This window comes from Lithobates pipiens, unplaced genomic scaffold (assembly GCF_037356315.1).
Source record: "Lithobates pipiens isolate NorthernLeopardFrog02 unplaced genomic scaffold, aLitPip1_a1.2 Scaffold_23, whole genome shotgun sequence".
Lineage (NCBI taxonomy): Eukaryota > Metazoa > Chordata > Amphibia > Anura > Ranidae > Lithobates > Lithobates pipiens.
The window spans coordinates 230,109,411-230,114,296 of record NW_027507785.1 but is presented as its reverse complement, the minus strand read 5'-3'; positions in this window follow the sequence as shown (position 1 = coordinate 230,114,296).

Below are 4,886 nucleotides of genomic sequence, written 5' to 3'. Positions count from 1 at the left end.
CTATTGACAGCCCACTGGACAGGTAAGAAGTGTCATAAAAAAAAAAAAAAATACACACTGAACAAATGGAAGCACATTTTTACATTCTGCTATTACCTATCAAGATAATAATAGGGGAAACAAACTTTAAACAGTACTATTTGAAAGTATTGAGGCAGACCCTTGCACTACATGCTTTGGTGAATTCATCCATAAATCTGTCCACAAAAAAGGTAGGTATAGTGTGTATGGGTTTGGCAAAGTCAGCAGATAGAGGATTGCTATCAGCTGACTTAGCGGTTGGGGGGGAGGGGGGTTCCAAATGAGTTTAATGATGCAAATAACATTTGTACACATTTTAGGGGGTGTTTAGGGGAAAACACTACTATGGAGCTGACAAAATACATTGCTAAGTGACTAGGCTAGGTGTGTATGGGCTCAGACGAGAATGCTGGGGAGGTTAGTGAAAGCAAATATGCATGAAACACAAAAAAGGAACTTTAAAATCTTCCAGCATGCATGAGGACAAAGGGGCACAGCATATTACAATCATGGTAATTAGGGAATGATGAAAGAAATACAATACATTAGCAAACATTAAATACATGTGATGTGATATTAAAGGAGAAAACTTACCTTAATATAGTCCTTCTGCAGGACCTGAATAATGGCAGAACAGGCCTCTTGGATAATGATCCCCAGAGCCTGGGGGGAGATGCCTGTCGAGAACTTGAGGTCCTGCTGGCTTCTCCCAGTCGCCAAGTACCCGCAACGTGGTGACTAGCCTCTGCTCTGGAGTGATGGCTTGCCGCATGCAGGTATCCTACCTGCTGATATAAGGACAGCAAAGCCAACAGACGGTGAAAAATGGGGTCTGTCATCTGGAGATAATTCCTGAAACCATCAGGATTATTCTCCTGGATCTCACAAAGCAAAGGAATGTGGGAGAATTGGTCATGCTGGAGTAACCAATTCTTTGTCCATGAACTCCTCCTCGCCCTGTTCATGGACTGAGCTTGTGTCAAAGCTAGAAGCCCAACACCAAGCCCCTGCACAGAATGAACTCTATGCCCACGTACACACGGTCGGAGATTTTGGCAACCAAATCCGTCGGATTTTGCCCGTCGGATTTAGTCTGACGGACTGTGTCCGAAACTGTTGCATACACACGGTCGGGCCAAGTTGTCTGATTTCGCAGGTGGCCAAGAACGCGGTGACGTAAGCCGTGTACGGCGGGACTAGAAAAAGGAAGTTCAGCTCTACGTCCAGCCCCCTTTGGGCTCCTTCTGCTGATCTCGTGTCTATCGCGTGTTAGTAGAAGTTTGGTGAGAGGCGATTCGCGCTTTTCAGATTTGTGATTCAGATCGCTACAGCTCTTCAGTTTGTGCTTGTCGGTGCATATCTGATAATCAGTGTGTGCAGTCAGTAAGTATTTGTTGATCATTGTGGACTATATCTTGGTATAGTACACTTTGAAAGGCAATTCTTATTGTCTGCTTGCTTCTGCTATTCAGGTCGTTCTTTCAGGCTTTGCTGTTTATCTGTGCTTTCTGGTGTCCGCTCTGACCAGCCGACCATTTTCAAACCATGTTTCCTCTACGTACTCGTCGTAGAGTTTCTGCTGTGCAGGGGCTTCGTGTTGGGGTTGCTACTTTGACACAAGAACGGTCCATGAACAGGGAGGGGAGGCGTTTGTGGACCAAGAATTGGTTGCGCCAGCGTGACCAGTTCTCGCACATGCCTTTGCTCCGTGAGATCCAGGAGAATAATCCTGATGATTTCAGGAATTATCTCCGGATGACGGACCCCGTTTTTCACCCGGTGCTGGCTTTGCTGACCTCTTATATCACCAGGCAGGATACCTGCATGCGGCAAGCCATCACTCCGGAGCAGAGGCTCATCGCCACGTTGCGCTACTTGGCGACTGGGAGAAGCCTTCAGGACCTCAAGTTCTGTACAGGCATCTCCCCCCAAGCTCTGGGGATCATTATTCCAGAGACCTGTTCTGCCATCATTCAGGTCCTGCAGAAGGACTATATGAAGGTAAGTTTTATCCTTTAACATCACATTCTATGTATTTCATGATTGCTAATGTCTTGCATTTCTTTCCTCATTCCCTAATTACCATCATTGCAATATGCTCTAATTCATATACTCTGTCCCTTTGTCCTCAGGCATATTTGCCTCACTAACTTCCCCACCATGCTCTTCTTGGCCCCTAAAACTATAGTCTAGTCACTTAACAATGTCTTTTGTCAGCTCCATAGTATTGCTTTACCCTAAACACCCCCTAAAATGTCTACAAATGTGATGTGTGTGCTTCAATTCATGCAGAGTGTTTTTTTTTTGTTTTTTTGGGGGGGTTGTGTCAAACTCATTAGGAACCCCCCTCCCCCCAACTGCTAGGCCAGCTGATAGCAATCCTCTATCTTTTGACATTACCAAACCCAATACACACTATACCTACCTTTTTGATGCTCACATTTATGGATGAATTCACCTAAGCATGTAGTGTAAGGGCCTGCCTCAATACTTTAACCTTTTTTTTTTGCTTTTAACCTATTAATTATCTGGATATGTAATAGCAGAATGTCAAAAAGTGCTTACATTTTGATTAATGTTTTGTATTCTGACACTTCTTACCTGTCCGGTGGGCTCCCAATAGTGTAACTAAGGAGGGACTTCCCAAAGTATCACACATTATTTACCCATTCAGCTCTCAATCAAGTGGAGAGGGTTACCTGTCCTAAACATCCCCCCCTCATTTTTTAGCAAGGGCCCATCAGATGGGGGGTGATGACTCTCATCAGGGGACATTAGACTTTAGGCTTTAAATACTCAGTTCCCAAAATGTTTAACTAATTTTGTCACAAAATGTTTGTGTCTAATCTGCTTGGAATGTTGATTGGTCAGATTACTCATTTTTGTTCTTGTTTCACTCCACGGTGTCCTTCAACGCCACAGGAATGGCAGACTGTGGCCTCCCACTTTGCCAGTCGTTGGGACTTTCCCAATTATGGAGGAGCAATAGATGGGAAGCATGTCCGCATCGTCCCACCAACCAACTCGGGCTCATACTATTTTAACTATAAGGGGTTTCATAGTATCGTGATGTTGGCGGTGGTGTCTGCGACATATGAGTTTTTGTATGTGGACGTGGGGCAAAATGGACGGATGTCGGATGGTGGAGTGTTCTCACGGACGGAGTTCTACTGGCGTCTCCAGAGTGCCAGTCTGGGCTTGCCACCCCCAGAGGAGACTCAAGAAGGACTCCCGTTCGTCTTCGTTGCGGATGAGGCGTTTGCCCTGACGAACCATCTGATGCGGCCTTTCCCCATGAGGACCCACACCCCAGAGCAGGGAATTTTTAATTTCCGCCTGTCCAGAGCCCGAAGAGTGGTGGAGAACACTTTTGGTATACTGGCCAGCCGGTTCCGCCTTTTTCTAACGCCTATTCACATGGCAGAATACAAACTGAATCACATAGTGCTGGCGTGCTGTGTTCTGCACAATTATTTGAATTATTTGAAAAGTTTCTGCGAACTATGCAGTCTCAGTTGGCCAACAAGAAGCAGACTTGATGGACAATGCAGATAACCTCACGGGCCTTCAACATGCTCATCCTGGCTTGCCCCCCCAAAGCGCCCGTGAGGTTAGAACACAATACATGGACTAATTTGTGGGTAGGGGGGCCATTGATATGCCAGACAATGTCTGAGCGGCATTTTAACATTATATTTTTATCTGAAACTCCTTCATTTACTGCTTGGCTTGGTTTTATGTGTCTCCTAGGTATAATTAGGTTTGATCAAGTTGTGCCTTTTTCACCAACAGTGCAACCCCAAGTTCAGAGCGAGATGAGGGGACAGTCTCTTCTTCCGATAATGTTATTATGTTGTGGGTCTGCTACACACACACCTTCTTTTTTGTTAACTAATGTATGTAGTGCATTAGTGACCCAAATCGTGCTCATTTTCAGCACCATGGCCGGAAAATGGCATGATTGACCAAATTTACACATCACTGTTTTTCGTTTTTTAGTAAAGGCACATCCACTATGCACTACAAGTGCACTGCAAAAGTACACCTAAAACTGCCCTGGCAGTGCAAAGTGGAGTTGCCTTTAGTAAATCACACTCCTTCTCAGCACAAACTTAAATTGTACTCCAAATACATTTTTGGTGCCATGAAAAAAAAAGCCACACATTGTTGCTAATTGAACTGTTTAATCCAACCACATTCACATGTGCGTTTTCAAAAGGGTTGTACAACCAACCTAGAAATTGTGTTTTTTCAAAACTGAGTTTATTCAAAATTTGGTTTAATTATTGTTTTGGTGTAAACAGGCATATATCTAACTGTAAAATACAGAACACAGGAACTTACAAAGTTCCACTTTGAAAAGTGAAGACAATATCAGACAAACTGGCCTGATCTTGCCTTCATCACATGGGGTGTCACCCCTGAAAAATCCAAATTTGGAAGATGCACACAGTGTGTCAACATGTGCTAGCTCCCATCATGGGGGATCAATGTACATGCTTTGGGCTGCAACCCCTTCATCTAAGACACTAAACACAAAACACATACATTGATCCCCCATGATGGGAGATAATGCATGTTTCCACACTCTGTGCATCTTCCAAATGTCGAATTTGGAGAACTACAACATTTTGGTCTTAAAATTCAAAAAAATAAGACCCTATCTAGTTTGGGGTGTTTCACACTATCCCCAAAACATCAATGATGTTTTTCAAATTTAAATTAACATCATTGATGTTTTGCAAGATATGTTCCCAATACCCATTGCACCCCATTATCTCCCCGATCTGGGCACTTTCACTGGTAAAACGGAAATCTTCTTCCACATCACCTATAAAACAAAACAAAAAAAATGTAATTTAAAT